The 25,822-nt window shown below is 41.1% G+C and overlaps 1 protein-coding gene across 4 annotated transcripts in view; it reads left to right on the forward strand.

The window, feature by feature from the left end:
• The window catches only part of TSNARE1 (t-SNARE domain containing 1), a 491,630-nt gene that overhangs the window by 465,231 nt on the left and 577 nt on the right, over positions 1-25,822 (forward strand). The gene's annotated exons all lie outside the window — the stretch shown is intronic.

Below are 25,822 nucleotides of genomic sequence, written 5' to 3' on the forward strand. Positions count from 1 at the left end.
ATGTTGAAGGTGTCTCAGATTCTTCACAGAAATAGATGGATTGGTTTATTTTTAAAGCAGCCTTGACAAACTAATACACCATAATTGCTAACCTCTGAAGGCAACTGATTCCACCAAAATGAAGCATAAGAACCTCCAAAAGGCACATCCTGTCTTGTTATAGCTAACACACTGGGAGGAGTGAGCCAGCAGGCTGCAAAACAAGATGAGCCTCATGAAGGAAGAACAGCCAGCCGTGTAGTTAGGTCTAACCCTTTCCCAAATTGGAATCTAACCAGAGAGGAGCTCTTTGGCATTTAGATTTAAAGCACCTAAACCGTCAAAGAGAGCTGCCATGTCTGGATGAAGCATTTTGCAATCACAACTGGACTTCTGATGTGGTCTGGTGGCACTTAAAGTGGAATAATACTTGAGACATGTGAAAGTTACCACTCTTCCACACGTATGTAACTTACATTTTACCTGTTAAGGAAAAATGATCATAGAGGAAAGGACCTTAAGATCATGCAGTTCCAACCTCCCTGCTATGGGCAGGGACTGAATTGTGTGATTCAGTGCCAGCACAGGGTTGTGTTTATGTGAAGTGAATATAATCTATATATGCAAAGCTGTAGAACTTTGAAAGAACAACAGGGTTAATAATTGAAACTATTTAATGGTTAGCAAACATAAAGATTAGTATTTCTTATGCAACTTATTCAAGTTCTCTTCTGTAGATGTTTTAGTATGATATAAACTTCACTGATGTAATCCACATGACATTATGCACAGGATGGCGAGTGGTCAGAAAACAATCACTTGTCCTTCTCATCACCACCAACACGTGGTCACAAGTCTTAATTACTGCACACCAGCCAAACCCTGTTCTGAATGTAAAGTTAATCACTTCATTGTGAGCTTCACTGTCTCACTTAACCACAGCATATCTGAATTTATCTCTGGAATTCCCCATATAAAAGTGGGGAGATGCCTTGCTTGGATTTTATGAAGGAGTACCTGAAGTGCATAGATTGTCAAAAGCTGTCATTTAGATGCCAAATTATGCATACTTATGGCCTGGTTCTTTTCAGAGAGCTGAGGTAGACAGTAGTCTGTAGGTTCAGAACAGATTTTAGACATGTACATGCCCAGAAGCTTTAGAGAAACACAAAGGTTTTGCTGGTTGCTTGCACTACGAGTGGAAGGCAAGTTAAGCGTGGATGACACATTCCCTTTGCTTACATTGCCTGTGAGCTTGTGGCATGAAGACAGGATTTGGGTGGGTCATGCTTTGAGCAGGTGGCATTTCTAAAGACTTTTAAGTTCCTGAAGGATTTAGAAGTGTACATTTTTATGCTTACAGTGATCATGTGCCAGTATCGCCTTGCGTCTTGGCCAAATGTGTTTTTCAGATGAATGACAAAAGCCATATTCTTGATGCCGTTGCCAGTATCAGTTCCCTATTTGAAAAAAAAAAAGAGGTTACATTAGAATTTCTCAGCAAACCATGTAAAGAGTATTTTAATATTGGTGGGAAAAATAGTAGTTTCATCAGTTTACTGAATTTGCATCTCAATAAGGTGATCTTTGGTAATCAACAAGCAAAGAATGACCCTCATTAAAAGGGAGGTAAAGATACACATTTCAAGCATTTCTGGCAGCTAGTAATTCTGGGTAAGCTCTTTTAAATGGTGATGTGCCCCCTCATGGCATCATCAATGAGGCTATTAAAGCTAAGGTTATTTAGAGCAGCAGATACACTAACACATTACAAACTTGGGAGAAGAAAAGAAAGATGTCAGCAAAACAGAGAGGAAAAGAAGACAAAAAAAGCCAAGATATTGACAAAGCCAATTAATTCCTCCTGCTGTTCAGAGATCATCAGTGATTGAATATCTGTGATAAAGTCGCAATGGAGATAAAACCTTGGGGAGCAGAAACTCAAGCTTGAAATAAATGTAGGACACTTCGCCATAAAAGTTGGGAACACTGTACGGTCTAAGTATAGAATAAATCCGTGCAAAACAAATTGTACTAAAATACATGGGTCACTGTCTTCAACAGCTCTTGTAACAGAATTTTGAGCTTTATTTTACCCAGTTCTCTGGTCAAAACCTAATTATATCATCTGCTTATTGTGATGGCTCTTCATGAGTCATTTGAACTTCTCATGGTGTAATTCACTATCTTCAAAATGCCTATAAGGACTCTTAAACTATCTCTTACCTTAGCCACCTGAAACCCAAAATACAGCATAATTCCTCTGGGATGAAAACCTGAGTATGTCATTCTCTAACTCAAGCAAAGCTTTTACTGACAACTGATTGTACCTGGAATCATACATTGATTATGGGAGCAGGACCTTCTGGCCTGTTTTGGGGCAGAGGTTGTTGTTTCTGGGTTTAAGAAGTTTGCCTCTTCTTAGCAAAATCCTTTAGCTGTGAATTTGTAGCTTTCCCTTATGCTGTGAGCCCCATTCAAGGTTGACATCATTTCAGAGTAGAAAGGTTTAAAATCCTTTAAAATAAGCATGTATGCACAATTCACAAGACGTGAGGGTGGACAATTATCTATAAGGCCATCACGCTGTCACAACACAGTCACCCTGCATGATGCTGCCAAGAGAAACTGTCTCTGACTGAGGTGCTACTGCAAAGAGATTTGTCTAGTTTTGCTATAAATGTATCTTGCTGCAGGATTTTCACCTCTCCTCTCTTCCAGAACATTATTGATTTACATGTCTGCTTTTATTCTTACTCTTCAGCCTATAACCTCCTTGTCTCAAATTAGATGGAAACACGGAAGAGCATCACTGAGCTGTGGTGCAGATGTTCAGAACAAAATGCAGGCTACTCTAAATATAAGCTGAAAATATTTTTTCCCCTCACTCTGATCAAATTATCATTTCATAATAATCTCTAATTCCCAAAGTTGGGGTTTTAAAAACTAGTAATACTGAAGGTGTGATATCCTTTCAAATGTCTTTTGCCTGTTTCTCTGTGAAGGTGGATAACATTATTATCTACATCTCTAGCCAATTGCTCTGCTAAAACCTAAACGGCATTACAGGACAGTGGGTTTCACAATCTAGACACAGTATGGGATTCATTAATCATTTTGAATACAGCTTTTCAATATAATGAAATTTATTCTTTATTTCTATGCAAGTCTGAATTAACTCTGAATTATAAATTAACTTCAGTAAAATGTGATTATTTTACATGCTTTTAATTACATTACTGTGCTATTGAATTTGCATAATAAATCTCCCAGTCTTTTGTTTGGGAAAGTATTTTCCTCGTACCAGTCATTTCGTCTCCTGTTTTGTGCTCTAAATGATCAACCTGCTACCTCTAATTTTACATTTGCCTGTTGCTGCGTATTCTTACCGCATTCTACAATCATGTGGGAAAATTAGACATCATACTTTTCATTTTTTTCCATGAGTCAGTCCCTCGATCTTGCCTCTGTATTTGTTGACCTTGTTCTGACATTTGGGCATCTACTTTGGTGTAAAAAGGAAAAGTGATCTGAACTTTATCAGTTGGGCTGGATGATCATTGTAGGTCCCTTCCTACTGAACCCTTTTCATAGAATCATAGAATAGTTAGAGTTGGAAAGGACATGAAGATCATCTAGTTCCAACCCCCCTGCCATGGGCAGGGACACCTTACGCTAAATCATATCACCCAAGGCCTCGTCCAACCTGGTCTTGAACACTGCCAGGGATGGAGCATTCACAACCTCCAAGGGCAACCCATTCCAGTGCCTCACCACCCTAACAGGAAAGAATTTCCTTCTTATATCCAATCTAAACTTCCCCTGTTTAAGTTTTAACCCGTTACTCCTTGTCCTATCACTACAGTCCCTAATGAAGAGTCCCTCCCCAGCATCCTTATGGGCCCCCTTCAGACACTGGAAGCTGCTCTGAGGTCTCCATGCAGCTTCTCTTCTCCAGGCTGAACAGTCCCAACTTCCTCAGCCTGTCTTCATACAGGAGATGCTCCAGTCCCCTGATCATCCTCGTGGCCCTTCTCTGGACTTGTTCGAACAGTTCCATGTGCTTTTTATGTTTCCTTCCCCTTTCCTTTCCCCTTCCCTTTTCTTTCCCCATTCCCCTTCCTCTTTGCCTTTACTTTCCCCTTCACTTTCCCTTTTCACTTCTCCTTCCACTTTCCCTTTCTGTTTTCCTTTCCATTTTCTTTCCCTATCCCTTTCCACTTCCCCTTCCCTTCTTTCTTTCAGTATGTCATATCTCACTAAGTAAAATTACTCTCTCAATCTTGAGCCAGCTTCACAAATAAATGTTGGTTTGAGGTTTTTCCTGATGCAGATTTGTGAAGCAGTCATGGAATGGCTGATTTGCTTGCTTAATTCTAAATAAATGAAAAGCATTTCTCCTACTTACACTTTACCTGTGTAGTTGGTCTTCAACAGCAGTAACCAATGCCACCGTTACTTCCTTTCCTCTTAACCTTGTTATGCTGCAATGCCGTAAGTGGTTAGGACCACAGCTTCATCAGATTTGTAATGCTTTAGAGTAATTTGTGGCCATTTGTCACTTCTGGACAGCTTGTCAACTGTATGAAGTATTCAAAAGCAATTCTGCAGCCTTCCTATCTTTGGGCAGTTTGCATAGGTCTGTACTTACTGGTTTGGGTGCCAAAGTACCTTTGAAAACTTTACCCTAGCAATATTTCTACTGAAGTTGATGTGTTGGCTGGTACATAGCTTCATGGCTGAATGCTCATAGCATATCTAGACAACTTCAAGAGCCTTAGTGCTGAAAACAAAACCTGAAAGCAATTAGATTAAGGGAATTTCATAGTTCTGCCATTAAAACAACCTCTGCTATTCTTAGTCCATCTTTTATTTTGCACAGTGAGTCACACAAATGCAGTGAAAAACAACAAAGAGGACGTCAAGTTCCATTACTGTAGTATGATGGTGGATGACAAGGGCATCTGGTTGATAGAACAGAACAGAAAATTGCACTTTGTCTGGCAATTAAGGGAACAAAATGAAAAAAAAATCACTGTCCTGTTTCTCTGTAACTTCTAAAAGTACATATGATTTCTGCCTGGGGAAGTTCTGTAGGTGGCTGCCTGCCTTCGAGTCCTGCCTAAGCAGCATTTTGTGCTCCAAGTGGAGGAGTAAACCAGGTGATTAAAAATTCATCTGACTAAATTCCTGCCTTATTTTGGTTTTGCTGTGAAAAATAAAGTCCCATTGCTGACTGGTTTCAGCTTGGGTGATGATGTAACCACTCATGATAGGATATTGGTTTTTAATGAACTTTTCAGTTAGTTGGTGTCTGGCACCAGAAGGACTGGGTGATGCTTCAGACACAATAAACCCAAGTCCTTTTGTGTTGGAACTGAAATCAAAAGCCAGACAAACATCTGTGCTTCTTTTTAAAGATCATAGAATAGAATCATAGAATGGTTTGGATTGGAAAGGACCTTAAGATCATCCAGTTCCAACCCCCTGCCCTGGGCAGGGACACCTCACACTAGACCATGTCACCCAAGGCTCTATCCAACCTGGCCTGGAACACTGCCAGGGATGGAGCATTCACAACTTCCTCAGCCAACATGTTCCAGTGCCTCATCACCCTCACAATAAAGAACTTCTTCCTTATATCTAACCTAAACTTCCCCTGTTTTAGTTTAAATCCATTCCCCCTTGTCCTGGCACTGCAGTTCCTGATGTAGAGTCCCTCTCCATCATCCTTATAGGCTTGTAGATCTAAACCAAACTACACATCCATGTCCTGTACTCCTCTGTGGCTGATCACCATACCTTCAGACAGCAGAATAGGGAGAAAAGATACTAGTTTTATAACATAACCTTTTCTATGTCTTTATGAGTTCATTGACTCAACAGTCAAAAGGGAATTTGAATGGGCTGTGCAAAAAAACAATTATTTCAAGTTCTAATTAATTCTGTTCTTTTCTTTTTTAGCTTATTTGTTCTTTTGAAAAACATGGGGCTTCCTTCTCTGGTCTGAACACAATCCAAATCCCACCCATTATCAGTGGGATTTAATATTAAAATCCAGTGAGTTTTCATTTATTCTCATAAATGGAGTGGAATTCAAAGTAAGTCTTGACTACTCTGTGCCAAGGTAGAGGTCAAACAGACCATAGAGTCTGCTGTGATGAAGCTACACAAAGCAATAATAGCAGCAGAACTGGGTGAGTTGGGACCCAAATTATACAGATTATACATTTCTCACACTTTCTCAGGTTTCTAATTACATTATTAAAATGTTCAACGTTATCACTTAATCCTTCTTAATTACTTTGTATGTAACAAGAAACTGCTAAAAGAGAATAAAATAGACAGTCTGTTCCCCCTGAAGAGGAAAGCATCCCAGAGTTAGCACTTATTTTAAAAGCACAAACACTCTCAAGGAGACCCTGGGAATCACACAGGCACATCCTCATCCAGCAGGATTTTAGAGGTTTTCCAGCAGAATAAGAGAGGTTTTCCAGCACTTAAATCCTTGGAATAAGGCGTTGAGGAATGGGGACTTGAGGATATATTTCAAAAGGGTTACGATTTAGTTTCTTCAGCTCTTCATCTTCACATTTAATCTGGAACACACACACCCCCCCCCCCCCCAACATTGCTATCCTTGGCTCTATTTTCTCATGCCTGGCTTAAATTATTAGCTGGAAATTGCTGTAGTGGCATGCACCCTTCCCCTGTTGCCCAATGGCAAGTTTAATATGTCAACAGTGTGCCCTGGCAGCCAAAAAGAGCTGTTCTAGGGTTCATCAAGCACAACACACCTAGCCAGTTGAGGGAGGTGATTGTCCCACTTTACACATCACTGGTGTGGCTCCACTTTGAGCACTGAGTGCCATTTTGAGAGTCTTAATATGTGAAGGACATCAAACGATAAAGGGGTGTCCAGAGAAGGGTGACCAACATGGTGAAAGACCTCAAGGACAAAGACTTAAGAGGAGACACTGAGGTCACTTAGTTTGTTCAGCTTGGAGAAGAGAAGGCTGAGGGGTGACCATTGCAGTCTACAACTTCCTCAAGGGGGACAGTGGATGATGCTGATCTCCTCTCTCTGGTGATCAGTGACAGGACGCGAGGAAATGGAATGAAGCTGCATCAGGGGAAGTTTAGATTGGACACTAGGAAAAGGTTCTTCACTGAGAGGGTGGTCAGTCAATAGAACAGTCTCCCCAGGGAAAATGGTCATGGCACCAAGCCTTTCAGCGTTCAAGTTGCATCTGGACAATGCTCTTAATCATATGGTTTAGTTTGAGGTAGTCCTTTGAGGATCAGGGAGTTGGACCTGATGATCCTTATAAGTCCCTTCTAACTTGAGATATTGTTCGATTCTAAATCAGTCTGAGGGCAGTAACTCTTGGCAGAACATCACTAAAGCTTTTCACTGTAAGCGTTCCCCGTTGTAAAGTGAGACCTGGACTTCCCAGTTTCAAGTCTGTTACGCCAGGTTCCATGACATCCTTCTGTATTTGGTAGCCCCTCAAATCCCTAAAACAAAAGTGTTAAAAAGGTAGTTTATTCCTCAGAGATACGGCAATAGCCAGACTTCCCTCCAACTGTTAAGACCAGTGAGTTTTCATTTCTGATCAGACACGGCTCGTATAAATGGTAGAATATAGTACATATTTAGTGTCTCAGGGCTATAAAAGTACATGGGGTATCAAGGCTTCATTGCACAGCATAAGCAGAGCAGGAAAGTGAGTGAAAGTAGCAAAAACATGCCTGTCAACTCCAAGTGAACTGTCAGCTCTACAAAGCCACTTCTAGCATGTTACACCAGAGCCCATGACAGATGTTTCTCTTTCAAGCTGTCTCTTCTGAGGTCTCTTACTCAAATATGATACGAAGGCAATAGGGCAGAAGGCTTTCAAATGCAAATATGAGGATGGAAGTGGCATATGACAGAAGGAGATGGATGTACTGGTGAAGGAATAGTTAGCTTTCCTTTTGTGTATTTTGTCATGAATACGTGGAAGTGTGATGCTCTGGTGATGTTGGTGAGGGTAGCCCATGTAGTTATGAATTCTTCAAGGGATAATTTGCTTCAGCAAAATGTCTTTTTTAAGAAGTGTGGTTTTACAGGGTTTGGAAATCCCTTCATCCAGTTTAGAACCAGGTCCTATTTCTTCCACTGGCAGCGGGGAAATAAAAAAGCATCAGGCAGAAGTGTGGCATTACTAGGGATTTCTGTCCTCTTTATTGTGAAGTTTGAAAAATGAGAAGCCATCAAATTACACAAGCATGTGATGCATTTCCAGAGCTGATTGGCATGTCTACTGGAGGGGAGCAAATAACGCCCACTTCTAAACAGAAACTGTAATTGTCAACCTTTGTGTTTCAAGGCATGAAGTGCACATTAACGTCAGGAAAGAATTTTTAACATCTTGATCCCCAGATGGGGAAAGAAAGGGAAGTCTATTTCCTCTTTCTTCTCCAAATCCTATTTTAAAACATCTTCTGTAATACTTATCCAAAAAAAAAATAGCCCAAATGGAATAATTATATGTAGGTGTAATTTGAATGTTTCAAACTGTATGAGTAATAAATCAGAATGGCTTGGGTTTCCAAAAGATTTATTCCATTTTTATGTAAGGGCTTATAATATAGCCTTCATATGTTTTTTTTTCTGGAATACAGTTTGAAGATCAGCCTATATTTTGCATATTATCTTTTCTTTCCTGTTGAGATTGCTGTGTGTCCTTTTTCATCTATATTGAAGATACCTTAAGCCTGGAGCATATAATTTATCCACTGAGTTGTGCAGGGATTCCCATGTGACTTATATTCTAACATTTACAGTAATCCCAAATGGATAGTTCATGTTACAAACTTTTGGGGTCAAAAGGATTTTTATACCTTATATAGTCACCAACATAAAACATCAATGAAATTTACAAAAAGTAAGAATATATTAGGTATATGTAAAGATCAGGACATCTCCTTCTCCATGTCATTTGTCATTACTCTGTTGTCCTACATAACGGAGGTTGGAACTAGATGATGGGGGTTGAAGGTTTATTTGCTGCCCTTTGCCTTCAAAACATGTATGGTAGTAAATATACTTGAAGTACTTTTTTGGTTTATTTTATTTTGCTCTATGTAAAAATGCTCATTTTAGTAAGAAAATGTAATGATGTATGGAAAGAATACCTGCATGCATTGCAACTCCTCTTTTGTAGTCATACAGACTCCAAACAGCAGGATGCTCTTAATGCATATCTGTTATTGGATTTCTTTTATATTTCTCTCCAGCCTTATAGAAGTGTAATACTTCTCCAAAATACAGCTGTGAGAGATCTTGATATTTGTAGAATGGAACTGTTGAAATGATGAAATAGCAGAAATTTGGGAGTTCTTTTTTAATGCTTTCCGTTGGGCTCCAACCAGTTTTGGAGACAGAAAGCCATAATACTAAATAAAGTCCTTACAAGCAGAAACAGGGAGTCTTCATCACAAACAGTAGGATAGCTCACAAGTCATTAAAAAGATTATTGCAGTTGAAGGTAAAGGAAATGTCTTGTTTTCTGTTTTCTGAAAGAATTCCTTCCATGCAAAGGCAAATATTTTCTGTCAGCATTTTGAAACATGCTCACAATGCATTATTTATTGTATCTCAAGTTTAAACAAGGGGAGTTCAGGTTGGACATAAGGAAGAAATTTTTTACTGTGAGGTTGGTGAGGAGCTGGAACAGGTTGCCAAAAAAAGTGGTAAATGCTCCATCCCTGGCAGTGTTCAAGGTCAGGTTGAACAGAGCCTTGGGTGACATGGTCTAGTGTGAGGTGTTGCTGCTCATGGCAGGGGCATTGGAACTGGATGATCTTAAGGTCCCTTCCAACCCACACCATTCTTTGATTCTATGATCATTTTTATCCTTGATTCATTTTTTTACTCATAGAAGAAATGTAAATGAGGCTTATGAAATCTTTTGCCTTTAACTAAAGTGTTGGTGATTTTAAATGATTGAAAGACATGGATTTAGAGAAAGTACTGTACCAATATCTAAATTTGAAAGGCTGAATTAATCCTACTTGTAATTCAGTCAAGGCTTAGACTCTGTAAGAGCTGCTGCATTGCATTTCTCTTGGGTGAGTGGATGAATGGATGGATGGATGGATGGGTGATATGATTTAGCGTAAGGTGTTTTACGGCAGGGGGGTTTAACAGCAGGGGGGTTGGAACTAGATGATCTTAAGGTCCTTTCCAACCCTAATGATTCTATGATTCTATGATTCTATGATTCTATGGATGGATGGATGGTTGGATGGATGGATGGATGGATGGATGTGACCCAGAATGTTTTTACTTATAATGCCTCTATACCGACTTTTAAACATTGCTATAAAACAACAGAAGTAATTTCAAGCACAGTAGAAAGCAAATATTAGAATCCCTAGCCCTGATTCTCATTAACTTTAATGCCACTTTACACCATGCTTGCAGTGCACTGGGACCATAAACTGAATTACATTAAGCATAAAATGTTTCTAGTGTGGGAACCAGACCCTCTGTATTTAGAGTAGTATTACAATCAACCTCACAAAGAGGGTACAGCGCTTCCCTTAATAATGCTTGCTTTCTAACAGTGTTCATCACAGCTGCTTTCTGTTGGAATTGCTGCTTCCTTTCCTGCGTATTGTTGGACAAGCTAGAAAAGAGCCATGGAAAGAATACTGCAGTTGCTGAGCTGAGTTATTGGCTGCATCAGCCCCTTGCTAAACTTATGGATATCCTATGCCTGTGTACAGTTGATCCATGACAATCACTTCTCGATTGTTGAGTGGATCCCAATCAAAACATGACTGGCCATTCAGAGATATATGCATCTGCCCTTGTGTTTCACATAGGGGCATAGAAACTAAATCCCACTTATGGAAATGACTGGAAGAAGAGTGCACCTTGTGCCATCAGGCAAACCCACAATGTAATTTCTGCATGTCTACTGTTGATTATTCAGAGATTTCTGGAAGCAGTGAATAGCATGTTATATTCCACTATTTCCTCTTATCTGGAGAGAATGCAGTGATTTTCCTAGTGAGTGGCAAAGTCTGATCTCAGGCATGAGGTGAAGGAAGGCAGAAAATAGTAGTCAGATGTGTTGTTACATACCAGTGGTGCCCCTTTCAGAAGCTGGTGTTCTAAATAGGTCTGACAAAAAGCCTACAAACATTTCTGAGAGTAACTCTAGATAAAATATATTTATAAAAACCCTAAACAAAACCGAATAAAGCAGGTAGCTTCGGTCAAAATACAAGTGTTACATCAAAGATAATTTTAATGTAAGAATTTATAATGATCAAGGGGTATAATTTGATAACATGTCTAGCATGACCTACTTGGCCAATTAAAAGACTTGCAAGGTGACAGCCACAAGTAGATCTAATTTGCCTACACGGGCATTCATGTCTGTCATAGATCTACAGATAGTTTGGGCAATAAAATCTGAAATAAAAAGAAACATCTTAATACGCTTCCATTTGTTATTTCTTGGAGTCAAAATTCAGTTTGTTGCAAACATCCAGCTTTGCCTTTTTAAGGTACTAAACTATTGCAGAGAGTAATGAATAATAATGGAAAGAAATCTATGATAATTATCTTTTTCTTCCTAAGGAATTCAGATGAAGGATTAAAATAACAAAGAGAGTTTCTCAATAAAGGAATTAATGCCCTGAGAATACATTCACAGGACGTTCTTTTTTATTGTACACAAATGGATGTCAGAAGTTGGAACAAATGGTAAAAAATTGCTGACTGGGTAAATATTTAATGCATCTTGTAGATTACCAGTTTCTACAGAACAAGATAACACACACTGTTTTTTTACCAGGAGCACGTATAGCTTACATTGCATGTTGTGCATCGTTGCATCAAGGCTATCTGAGCTGCTGTAGATACGTAACCCTGAGTGATACAGTCCCACATGGTAGTGTTAGCAGAGCGAATTATACAGTGTGCCATGTGGAGTGGTGCAGCCGCACTGCTGCTAATTCCAAATCTCCTCTGTTCAATGCAAAACCCAGCAGCTCTGCACGCTGTGCTTTCACATTGCCCAAGAATGAGGCCCCTGTCAATCACTGCAGGATAAATGATTGGCACCAAGTTCCCACAGGCCTTTTCAGACAAATTAAACTTCTCCTGTGAAGTGGGTAACAAACACATATGATGAAAGGAATGTTATTTATGGAAGCACTGTAAGGGTAGGATAGGAATGTGTGACAGGTATCATCTACCATTTGGCTCAGGCACCATGATCATCTTAGATCCTTGCCACTTGCTCCAGAAGAGGAAATGGTAACCATCCAAACAAGCCATGTAGCATCCGTAATGTAAATAGAACCATATCACTTTAGCCCTAGGGTCCCTCTGGTCGTTAGTCTTGTTTGGGAAGACAATACCAGCAGTCTACAAGAACAGGACCTGTCTGAATGCTGGATATTCCAATAACTGGTTTCTTTTCAAATGAACCTTTTTTTTTCTGATTCTTTACTTGGAGTCTATATTTATCATGTTTCCTCTGCAATGTGCTCCAGCACTGCCTTTGTCTTCTAATGCCTTCTGGCCATTTCTTGATACAGCCCAAACTTGTTGAGATTGTCATATATGCTGTAACCATGACCCTGAAGGGGAAAAGGCACAGCAGAAAGGGCACCATAAACACTTAAATCCTACTCCTAAATTCATGCAACTGTTGGTTGAGACAGCAAACTCTGAAGTCAGAATGGTATTTTTGCTGTAAGGAAAACCCCTCATATAGTAACTGCTGTGAAACGTTTTGTGATCAGTGATGAGTCCAAGGGTTTGGAAACAATGCAAGGTCTTTTTAGGGCAAAAGCCATTTTGAGGAGAAATGGAAGAGCTCAGTAAGAATTTGTCCTTTGAAGTTCGTCTTTCTTGATTCTCTTTCCTTATATTTTCTTTCAGTCTCCCCTCTGCTCCAACCCCAGTATCTAGCATGCACCCATCTGTTAATATATAAAAAGGGCTCCCTCTGTTAGTATCTATTAAAAGTGCCATATGGCTGAGGTATAGCCTTAGGTGGTGAGAATCATAGAGTGCATCTCTGAGTGAAGAGACATTTCTGCATTTAAGGTTTTAATTAGGTGAGTGCTTTTTAAGTAGCACCACATTTTCCCCTTAAAGAATCACTAATTCTCGCCAGAGAAATAAAGAAGATGAAACTGGTCTAAAATACATCCTGACGTGTATCAGTGAGCGTTCCCATAGTTCTCCTAATGATTCATATCTCTTTTGTCTTCACTGTTGGGAATAACAGGCTAAGTGGTCTCCTGAGTGTGCATGATCCCTCCCACCCCGGTCATCCCAGCTTTCCTACTTCACTACTGCTGCTGCAGATACGCATGTACTCTGGGTTGCACAGCACCATCTGTTACAGAGCAGGAAGGCGTTGCTTATTTCAAGTTGCAGCTGCAATGTAGCATTATTGGAGGGGCAAGGGAAGAGCAAAAGCAATTTTGTGGTTTTAGGTTTCACTTAAAGTGATGGAATGACCCCACTTGCAGCACTGTGTGCAGTTCTGGTGTCCTCAACATAAGAAGGGCATAGAGCTGTTGGAGCAAGTCCAGAAGAGGCCATGAGGATGACTGAGGCTGGAGCACCTCCTGTATGGAGACAGGCTGAGAACACTGGGGCTGTTCAGCCTGGAGAAGAGAAGCTGAGTGGAGACCTCAGAGCAGCTTCCAGTATCTAAAAGGGGCTGCAAGGATGCTGGGGAGGGACTCTTCATCAGGGACTGTAGTGATAGGACAAGGGGTGATGGGTTCAAACTGAAACAGGGGAAGTTCAGGTTGGAGATAAGGAAGAAGTTCTTTACTGTGAGGGTGTTGAGGCACTGGCACACGGTGCCCAGAGAAGTGGTGAATGCTCCATCCCTGACAGTGTTCAAGGCCAGGTTGGACAGAGCCTTGGGTGACATGGTCTAGTGTGAGGTGTCCCTGCCCTTGGCACAGGGGTTGGAACCAGATGATCTTCAGGTCCTTTCCAACCCAAACCATTCTGTGATTCTATGACTGAAGTGTCATGATGCAGAAATCTACCACGTCCAGGCAAGGAATTCCAAACTAATGCAGTGAAGGCAAAAGATCTCTAAAGAGAGACCTGGCAAAAGTGCAATTTGAGATCAAGGCCAGGTTGGACAGAGCCTCGGGTGACATGGTTTAGTGTGAGGTGTTTTTGCCCTTGGCAGAGGGGTTGGAACTGGATGATCTTCAGGTCCTTTCCAACCCAAACCGTTCTGTGATTCTGTGATTATTCTGATCTGCCCAACTGCTGCAAACTGCAGGTCAAAATTAGAGCTGAGAACTGTCAATAAATATCACAGATTTGTTGTTTCTTTGCTTGTTTTCTTTCTTTTTCAATGCCACCGTCATTTGTGTCAAGGGCAAACTACTAAAGGTAAATCACATACTAAGTGGGTGGGAGGATCTGCTCAGTCACACTGAATATGATGTCCAAGTAACGTCACTCTGGAAAAGTCAGTGGGCAGTGCCAAAATTCATTGCTAATTGTACTGTCTAGGAGATCTTGGTTGTGCTGGATGGAGAAGAGACTGCAGTAATTACTACAATTACTCTGCTTTCCAATAACTCCAGAGTCATAAAGATAACTCAAAAATGTCCCCATTCCATGGATTCAGATTAAATCCCTGCAATTCACTGTCTTGTACTGTGTCTATACTGGTTTTCCACTTTTATGTTAAGCATGTTGAAGACCTCAGTCACTGTGGTATCCAAAATCTGTTAAAAATACCTAAATGGATGTCTCTTTTTCCTTCCTTTGCCTGTTGTTTAACAGAATTTAGACATAAAAAGGCTTCTTTGATACCAAAAATTTTTCTCTGTATCTCCTGGAGCCCTTAAATACTTCATCTCCCCTCTTTTGTCTGTTAATCCCTTACAGCACTACATGCTAAAGAGTAAGTAAAATCTTAATCATTTCTGTTCATATAAGTGTAACCGGAGGCATAATGCAGAATTTATAATGTATAACTGGCTCTTCAGTGTCTACTAATGATTATCTTCCCTCCCCAACACATTTCTGATTCTTTTTCAAAAGAAAACGAAGATGTTTCTGAAACTCTACCTAATCCCTTTAGTGATGCTCCTGATGATAGTGATAATAAACAGAGAGGAGTCAAATAGATAAATCTGATGGATCTCATTTTCAGGATTTAAGGGCACCCAGAAAAGGAAAGTTTCACCCATTTGCCTCCTCCGGCAACACTCATAAGCAAGCACCCACGATATGGTAATAATAGATGATATATATATAGGATATTCCATACCGAGTATACCAAGGCACTGTCCAAGACCGATTATTTCTTGCTCAGGGACTTCTGGCACCATTGTTTGCTGAGTAACTCAGAGATCTTTCTTTTAAATATTTTTCCATTCTTCCATTTTGTTTTATTGGATCTTATTCTATTTTATTTTTGATGAGGGCTGCCTCAAAAAAAGTGTGAGCAGCAAGCTGAAAGAGGTGATCCTGACCCTCTGCTCTGCTCTCGTGAGTCCTTCCTTTGACACGAGGAAGAAGTTCCTTACTGTGAGGATGGTGAGGCACTGGAACAGGCTGCCCAAAGAAGTGGTGAATGCTCCAACCCTGGAAGTGTTCATGGCCATGTTGGACAGAGCCTTGGGTGATATGGTGTAGTGTGAAGTGTCCCTGCCTATGGCAGGGGATGGAACTGGATGATCTTAAGTCCCTTTGCAACCGTAACTATTCTGTGATTCTAGAACTGCAGGAAAACTTACATATTAGCAGAAAAGGTGTTTTTTCTGTCTATGAAGAACATTACAGGGAAAACAAGATGGAAGTTATATCCATGCAGTAAATAAAAAATTTGTGAGGCTTTCATTAGATGGCTGTCAGTAGGATATAGCAGAAGAGTTATACTTACGCATATTCTGATAATACTGCCCAAGGAAATCAGGCTAATCTGGTCTCCATGTGAAAATGGAAAAACTTTGTGTGTACATAAAAAAAGGAAAAATTAAAGCAGTCTGTCACTGAAGATTTATTTATAGAGAAAATACACAAAGCAAACCATTAAAACTGAAAATAAGTTAATCAAAATGTTTATTTCAGAAGTAAAATATAAACCAAGCAGAGGGGGATTAAGCTCACTGAAGTTTAGACAACTAAAGCTGAACTAGTTACCCAGTGCTCCCTTTAAGCCAATGTATAGGTACAGACATGGTAAATGGCAAATTTTCTGAGCTGTTGAATAGATTAGGCAAAGGTGAGCTGGAATGTCCTCCAGAAGTGCTTGTATCTCTCTGCTCTCTAAAGGGAAATTGGGGTTACTTGTGTTGATGTGTTACTTGTGTTGATTCACATTTGGATGAAAAGAATGTTATCCTTAGTGCTCCATATTTACTTGTCCGGGGCATTAGAAAAGGGGATAAACCTGCAATGGAATAGTTCACCCACCTGCACTAGAAGGATGGTGGAAAAAGTCAAAGGGAAAATCAGTTCTTTCTTCTTACCCTCATTTCTGAACAGCCAACTAAGGATCAAATGAGGAGGGATCCAGAAGATGTATCATGTTTATCTACAAATATCAGAGTGCATTCCCTGGCATATCTGCATTTTCCTGCCCCAAACCTTTGCTCTGATGCAGGGACCAACTGCTTTAGTCTCCCTGATGTCTACTAAAGTATCCCCTTTCCGATGGGATTTGTTTTTGCATTAATCTAGTACTTATTGCTAGAGTGTAAGTGAAGCGATGTGAGGCATACTTCCATTCAGTGCTTCAGCCCTGGCACCATCTGTATAAATAACAGTACCATATGTATGTAAAAACAGCATCACCCAGAGTTAATAAGAGCTAGTGTTCAGATGGATGCAGAAAATGCATTTTATTTACAACTATGGAATTTATTGGTTCTTTTTTAATTAGTTCTCTGTGCAGCAATTTGTTTCCAGTGCTTTCTTAATGAAAATACTGCAAGTTGCAGTTCTAATGCTAGTGCGAGGAGTTTCATCCATTCCATCTCTGTCCTCATTAACTAAAATGGGTTTCCCTTCACTGTTAAATAGTCTTTTAAAAAAAAAAAAATAAATATATGTTTATATATTAAAATCAGAGGTGGGTCCTTATTGCAGTTAAATATGCAGAGCTGCTGTGCTTAAATATCCATCACTGTATAAGACAGCAGCACTGCTATACAATGACCACAGTTTCCCATTGTGGTTTGTGTTCTTTTCCTGACAGGCAAGCTTTTCAACTCTCATTTTCTCTAGACCTGCACAGATCATGTTATCATTCCACCAGTTACCTTTAAGCGAAACATGGAGTGCACAATTGCTGCTCCATTAGCTGAAATCACAGGAATTTAATGCTGACTATGTTGTATGTCTTCTGTAGGCTTTTTTAAGGTTTATCAGCTCTATTTCCACTGTCATGTGAATGAGAATTGAAGGGTTTCTGTCACCTTTTACAGCTCTGATTTGCTTGCTCTGTAGTTAAATGCTGCTGCAAGGTGAAAGTCTGCTGTTTCCCCGTGGCTCTTGGCAGATTCTCGGGGATGGTGAAATAGTAATGATGGGCTGAATGGGTACTGAGTGATTTGCACACTAGGCAGCCTTGGCTACATTTTCTAAGCATCCATCTCCTTGAAATTGTCTTTTCCTGCAAACAGACATATTTTAATCTGAGCCAGCATTTTTCTTCCTGACACTTAATCCAAGCTGAAAGTCAAATGTCAGTGATTTTGCACCTACCCAAAGGAACACAAGTTTGCCACACTGGTGCAAACTTGTCAGGCCTGCTATCTAAATTCTAGTAGTCTCCAGCACATGATATCTTATCTGACCAGTGTTTTATGTCTCTCATTTCGGTGTTATCTGAGTGCTTCCCAGAATAATTCAGCATTTTCATAAAGTTCATTTTCTCTCCTTCCCTCCACACAACACGTAGAATCATAGAGACATAGAATAGTTACCAAACGTGAGTCTGGGAGCCTTGTCTTTCTAGGAAAGATAGGCAGTGAATGCACAGACCAGAAGAGATGTGACCTTTTTCAAGGCAAGTGAGTCTAGTTAACTGCCCATGAAGTTTGGGCGATAGATGTGTGTACTGTGCGGCCCAGATTTCAGCTTGCATCTGAGGATAGAGGGAATAATGATAAAGCATGTTTTAAAATATAAGTATTATAAAAGTCTAAATATTGTATTATTAATAATAAAAAATTATCTAGATATAAGTATTTTTATATAGCTATATCTATAAACATAAATATATGTAAATGTTGATATTGCCTTGGAGCACTCTGAGGTAAGAGGGAGGAAAATAGGCTATCACATAAGTGGTGGTGCCACGATCTTTTAAGATAACATGTTCAAGTTGCCTTGATTAAAGAGGTGCAGTGGGAGCACTATCCTTGCTGTTCTGTGCTAGCAGCCTTTACCTGATAGGCAGACCACTTGGAAAAGGATGAACAAAATCATTCACCTCTTTGTTTCAAGTGGCAACAGGAGGAAACATCCAGTACTGAAACAATGGGAAATCCTGGCATCTCTGTGCTATGTTCTGTTCATCCTAGAATCCTGGAATCATAGAATCATAGAATAGTTAGGGTTGGAAAGGACCTTAAGATATCAAGTTCCAACCCCCCTGCCATGGGCAGGAACACCTCACACTAAACCATGTCACCCGAGTCCTCATCCACCCTGGTCTCATCCTCCTCATGAGAAACAGGATTTCTCACTGATAACCTGATAATGTCTCCCCTCCCAAAGCTCTTCAAATTGCTTTTTAAAAATAAAGAGATAGATATGAGAAAAAGGCTGCATAGAATTATAGAATCATAGAATTGTTTGGGTTGGAAGAAGCCTTAAAGATCAGCTACTTCCAACCCCCCTGCAATGGGCAGGGACACCATTCCAGGAGGATCTGCCTCAGGATCTTGCTCATCATTAAGGTGAGACTGACAGGCCTTTGTTTTTCTGGGTCTTCCTTTTTTCTCCCTTCCTGCTAAAAATGAGGGTTATGTTTCTCCTTTTCCAGCCAGTGCATCGTGTAGCTGAGCAATGTTAATGTGGCTTAAATATCAAAGTTCCCTCATGGATGGAGAAAGACCACTGCTGTTTTCTTGGTCATTCAGTGCCATCTGTTTAATGTCACTTAGATTTAGCTCACGCATTGCTGGCAATTTTAACCTGTTTTTCAAGGCAACTAAAAGGAATCATAACCCTTCTGCATCCTGAGCCTCAGTCTTACGCATTTTGATCTTCTGAAGAAGGTTTCAGATAACTTTCTTTAGTTAGTTACTGATACGTTGTGAAGGAAATCCCAAATCAGAGGGAGGGTTCTTTGAGAAGTAGGTTGACAATGCTTCTACAAAAAGACAATATGAAAAGAAAATGAGCATATTCTGTGGGTTATGACCTTAAGAAGAAGCAAGGCCTTATTTTCAAGTGGGTTTGGTTCCTTCTCACTCCTGACTTGCGTTACTATAGGCATGAAGGAGTTCTTCCTTTAAGCTCACCTTGTTCGGAGAATGGAATTGCTAGTTTATTTATTTCCATATGTCATCTTTGGAGGTACCTTTATTTTTCTGACCTGTTCACCATTTTCACCTTCTCACCCTGTATTGCCATAGCAAAGTGTGGGTGTCTTGGTGGACCCTGCGCTCGAGCAACACGTGAGTGTAACCCACCTTTAACGTGGCGAAGGATCTGCAGTGATGGCAGCATTAATGGTCAAAAGGAGGAGGTATACAAAAATGGTTGGAGGTTGTTGAAGCTCTATGGGCTAAAACAACTGGTGTGAGAGAAAGACAGCAAAATGTCATTGAGTCTTTGGTGGAGCATTAGCTTGCTTGTGCTTCAGGTAGCTTCTGAGGACTCCTGAAAGAACTTACGGAAGAACTTGTCAGAATCCAAGTTTTACGGATCACACAACCTCAAGAATGCATTCAGGGCTTATGTCAATTAATTGTATGACTCAAGAAATAAGTTGCTAGAGGTTGAAAAGGAGCTGTGTTTTGGATTAAACATTATGTTAAAGGACTGTGTAATGACTTTTCAGTCTTACACAACAACTCTGGCATGCAGTGTGTGCCATGAGGGAAAAAATGAGGTCAGTTCATTTTTACATCACAATAGATGTTCCCCTTGTTTTAGTGGGAGAAGACAACGATGCTGAGATTTGATATTCACCTTCCATTTAATCAGAGTTGAACTTGTGATGTTATTATCTGATGTTGCACATATTCATCATCAGATAATTTAAAAATCCATATAGTCTTGCTACTTCTATAACACCATTTGTTTTTAAGAGGTTTGGTGAAATTACTGCTTCCTGTTCCCCTCTTCCCATCTCCTTCATTATGTGTCACCTCTCAGGCACCTTTGTGAAATGGATTTCTCATGATCCCCAAAGTTCAGACAGCAACGTTCAGTTCTGAAATGAGATATCACATGTTATGTTTCCTACATATAATTATGTCATATTCTGCAGTTTTGGCTTTTAGATGCTGATTCTGACACTGCTACAGACCTTTTTTATAGGTCTGCATGACCTTATCATGGGCCTATAGCTACAGGACAAGGGACGATGGCTTCAAACTGAAACAGGGGAAGCTCAGGTTAGATATAAGGCAGAAGTTCTTTACTGTGAGGGTGCTGAGGCACTGGAACGGGTTGCCCAAAGAAGTGCTGAATGCTCCATTCCTGGCAGTGTTCAAGGCGAGGTTTGAGAGAGCCTTGGGTGACATGGTCTAGTGTGAAGTGCCCCTGCCCGTGGCAGGGGGTTGGGTCTGAATGATCTTAAGGTCCTTTTTAACCCAAACCATTCTATGATTCTGTGATTAAGAGAATGAACAGGAGAAATGAATTACTAAGTCAATATGGAGCAATATTGCATGGGGTATATCATCCGCCCTGCTATCTCTCATTTCTTAGAATCATAGAATCGTAGAATCGTTAGGGTTGGAAAGGACCTTAAGATCATCCAGTTCCAACCCCCCTGCCATGGGCAGGGACACCTTATGCTAAATCATATCACCCAAGGCCTCGTCCAACCTGGTCTTGAACACTGCCAGGGATGGAGCATTCACAACCTCCCTGGGCAACCCATTCCAGTGCCTCACCACCCTAACAGGAGAGAATTTCCTCCTTATATCCAACCTAAACTTCCCCTGTTTAAATTTTAACCCATTACACCCTTGTCCTGTCACTAAAGTCTCTAATGAAGAGTCCCTCCCCAGCATCCCTATAGGCCCCCTTCAGATACTGGAAGGCTGCTCTGAGGTCTCCACGCAGCCTTCTCTTCTCCAGGCTGAACAGCCCCAACTTTCTCAGCCTGTCTTCATACAGGAGGTGCTCCAGACCCCTGATCATCCTCGTGGCCTCCTCTGGACTTGTTCCAACAGTTCCATGTCCTTTTTATGTTGGGGACACCAGAACTGCACACAATGCTCCAGGTGAGGTCTCACAAGAGCAGAGTAGAGGGGCAGGATCACCTCCCTGGACCTGCTGGTCACGCTCCTTTTGATGCAGCCCAGGACACGGTTGGCTTTCTGGGCTGCAAGCGCACTCTGAAGCCGGCTCATGTTCATTTTCTCATCAACCAACACCCCCAAGTCCTCCGCAGGGCTGCTCTGAATCTCTTCTCTGCCCATCCTGTAGCTGTGTCTGGTATTGCTCCGACCCAGGTGTAGGACCCTTTTCTGACAGACCTCTTGGGTTATTACCTGTTTTAACAATCTGTGGTTAAATTTACACTATAAGCAGAAATGGACAGTGTGACTGAATAAGAGCATCAGCATTTCTGCTGTGGGCAGTTGAGCACTAGAGGAATGTCGAACATTTCTATAGTGAAAAGCGGGTATTATTTACTTCCCTAGAAGATTAGAGGGAAGTACTATTTGAAAAGGAATAACTTTAACTAATGAAAAAACAGGCTTTACTGAAAGCAAAATTTCATTGAACAAAGTCCCAGGTAAAGCCTTAGGTCTTGAAGGTTCACAATGTAATTCAGTTCTGACTAATCTGGTATCTGACTAGCTCCAGCTTCTAAGAGGCAGGAAACACCACAGATTTTCTTAGTATTGTGATCTTTGTTCTTCTTTTCCTTGTGTTTTATTTTCTTTTCTATCCTGAAAATGCATCATTAAGAATGTATGTAAAAATTACATCAGTCCCAGGTTTAAACCATGAAGGTGATCAATGGACCTCAGAGATTATTCCCCACCATTGCAGGTGGAAGAGATTCAGTTCATAGGAGTGAAGTCAGGACTTGCACACCAGCTGCAGAGGAAGGTTAACTGATGTACAGGTAAATTTGATGCTGATGCTCAAAGCTGGTATCTGTGTGTTCCTGAACACGTAAGCCTACTATTTGTACCACATGCATTTGGTTTGCATGGCAAGGTTTTGGTAGTGAGGAGCTACAGTGGTGGCTTCTTGAGAAGATGCTAGAAGCTTCCCCAGTGTCCAATGAAACCAGTGCCAGCCAGCTCCAAGATGGACCTGCTGCTGGTCAGGGCCAAGCCCATCAGTGATGGTGGTAGTGCCTCTGAGATAACATAGCTAAGAAGGGGAAAAGTCTACTCTGCAGGAGCAATTGCAGATGGAGAGAGGATTGAGAATGAGATGAAATCCTGCAGACATCCAAGTCAGGGGAGAAGGAGGGGAGGAGGTGCTTCAGGCACCAGAGCAGAGATTCCTCTGCAGCCCATTGTGCAGCCCATGGTTAGACAGGTTGTGCCCTGTAGCCATGGAGGTCCAAAATGGAGCAGATACTCCCCTGCAGCCCATGGAAGTTAACAAGGGACCAGATACCCGCCTGCAGCCCATGGAGGTTAACAAGGGAGCAGATACTCCCCTGCAGCCCATGGAGGTTAACAAGGGAGCAGATACCCCCCTGCAGCCCATGGAGGTTAACAAGGGACCAGATACCCCTCTGCAGCCCATGGAGGGCCCCACACCAAATCAGGGGATGCTCAAAGGAGGCTGGGTCCCTGTGGGAAGCCCACACTGGAGCAGGCTCCTCACTGGACCTGTGGCCGTATGGAGAGAGGAGCCCATGCTGGAGCAGGGGGAGAGTGTGAGGAGGAAGGAGCACCAGAGACAATGTGTGATGAACTGACTGCAACCCTGTTCCCTGTCCCCCTGTGCTGCTCTGGGGCAAGAGGTAGAGAAATCAGGAGTAAAGATAAGCCCAGGAAGAAGGGAGAAGTGGGGGGAAGGTATTTTTAAGATTTGGTTTTATTTCTCATTATCCTGCTCTAATTTGATTGGCAATTAATTAAACTCGTTTCCCCAAGTTGAATCTGTTTTTCCCATGATGATAACTGGTGAGTGATCTCTCCCTCTCCTTATCTCAACCCATGAGCCTTTGGTTATATTTTCTTTCCCCTGCCCAGCTGAGGAGAGTGATGGAGCAGCTTTGGTGAATCCAAAGGTCTCATCCAGCCAAGGTCAACCCACCGCACATCTGGAAATACGAGAGGTTCCTGTACCTCTCAGAACTACCACACTTTGCACTTATCTCAGTTCTCTGTCAGGAGGAAAGAATATTAGCAACTACAAGTGACTAGAGGCAGAAAAATGTAAACATCCAGAGTTTTCCCACTTTCCCTTCAATATTCTCTTGAGGGTTTTCAGAAACAGAAAAGTGAGATCCCCGTGTTACAAGATGCTCTCTCCACTATCAGCCTTGCGGATGAGTTTTGGTTCTCTATCGTGAATGAGGTGATGTTGCAGGATTTCAGCTATGTTGTATTTGGAAGCTGCTTTCCAGTTTACATCTGAAACTGGTATAGAGTGTACAGCAGCTTCAAATTGCTGCGTGCCCTCACTGCCCTAAGGATCACAACCTCCACCATTTCATGGTCACTGCAGCCAAGGCTGCCCTTGAGCTTCACATTCACCACCAGCCACTTCTGTTAGTGATAACAGGGTCCAGTATAGCACCTCCCCTCATTGATTCCTCTATCACTTGGTAAAGGAAGTTCTTGTCAGCACATTTCAGGTACTTGGGTTACCCTACTCTGTTGTCCTTCCAACAGATACCAGGGTGATTGAAGTCTCCCATGAGGACCAGGGCATGTGAACATGAGGATGCTCCTATCTGTCCGCTCAGTCTTCCTGGTCAGGTGGCCTGTAGCAGACCCCCACTATAATGTCACCCATCCCTGCCCTCCCTTTACTCAATTGAGAAGGGACGAAGTGAGCAGGAAACCTGTCTATTTACTCAGCCTGAGTCTGTGCACCATGATCCCTTGAGTGTCAGTTCCAGCATTAGTATGGACAAAGTGAAGGTGTTCTTTCCTTTTTGGGTAGTTTTCACTCCACTTGCAGCCTCTTCTGTTTAAAAAAAAAAAAAAAATCATAAAATACTTAGTGAACAGGAAAGTAAGAATGGTTCCCAAGTGGATGGAAAAGTTAGGATTAGTTATGTCCATCCACTTTCCAGAGCCTTTCTACTTGTCTGAGTAACTAACAAAGAAGTTTTTTGATATTAAAGGGACTTATTACTGACTTTGTGCAGCTAAATTCTGGTGTCTGCAGTGTACGTTTCTGCATCTGAGAAAGTCATCCTGAAGATCCCTTTGTAGTTAATGCCAGTCAATAGAAGCCAGTGAAATTTAGGTCATTCTGAAGTTGATGAATTTATTCAGAAGACCCCCACCCTAAAAATCTATTGACTGTATTGATTAGATCTGTAATAGGAGCCTGGAGCCTGCGAGCCATTATACTCAGATGAAAGTACTTACACCTTAAATTAGCTGAGATGAATGTCATCTTCAGAAGGATACCGTTTCTCATTGAAGAGTTTCTAATAGCTCTTTGTGGTGTTTGTGTGAATGCAAGGCAGGAACTGGAATCTGTGCTCTGTATGTGCAGCGCAGCAGACAATGGACATCTGATTTCAAAAGACTATCCAATTGATACGATTATGAGCAATTTTAATAAGTGGCATAAATAACAACGTGTGGCTTTGTATTTTGTTGCTTTGAAGGAAGGGGGTGTCTGATCACTGGTATATTTTGACACCTTCTTGGTTTAGAGGAAAGCATAATTAAGAGAAAGAGTGTTTCTAAGGCTTTTATCTGCAGTATATAAAAATAGTTGTTCTCAGTTATGATTCAGTAATAATAACAGACGACTTTTCCATCCCTTTCCCTTGATACCAACTTTAACTAGATTTGCTTACAATGCATATACATACAAACAGTGCTCACTAAGGAAGCAGATGTAGAATAAACACAAACACTACAAAAGCCTGCTTGTGCTTTTCATAGCCATGTTTACTACACACAGGCCTGCTTCAAGGTATGGTGAGTGCAAGAATACAGTATGTCTAACCTCAGAAGACTTTAGTGCTGATGTCTGTCTTGGAGGTGCTGTCTTCTTGTTGATGTCTTTGCTAAGAGGCTTCTCGTACAGTAATTGGAGACACATGTGCACTTTCGTCCAGAATTGTCTATTTCCATTAACTGGCTACATAAATAGTGTAAAGATTTTATGGTTTAGACATCTACACATGGTATAGTGAGTCCTTCCTAGCAAGAGGAAGTGTCTTATGGTTTCATTGCATGGAAAAATCAAACCCAGACTAAGATTTGTTCGAAATACTCTCCCCTGCAAGGTGCATCAGTGTCGCAATCTGGCTTCTATATTTAGTCCATTTTGCAAGAAAGGGTATTTTTAAAGCTAAATACACCATCCTCTAGGATGGGAACTGCTGACACTGGCAAAAAAAAACACAAAATATACACTTTTCCTTGCTACATCAGGCTATACATTGTATTTTCTTTATAAATCTTTACTTTCTGCCTTCTTACC

Source organism: Pezoporus flaviventris, unplaced genomic scaffold, assembly GCF_033815535.1.
Source record: "Pezoporus flaviventris isolate CSIRO_AGI_PZ_B2104156 unplaced genomic scaffold, CSIRO_AGI_Pfla_v1 ptg000007l, whole genome shotgun sequence".
NCBI lineage: Eukaryota > Metazoa > Chordata > Aves > Psittaciformes > Psittacidae > Pezoporus > Pezoporus flaviventris.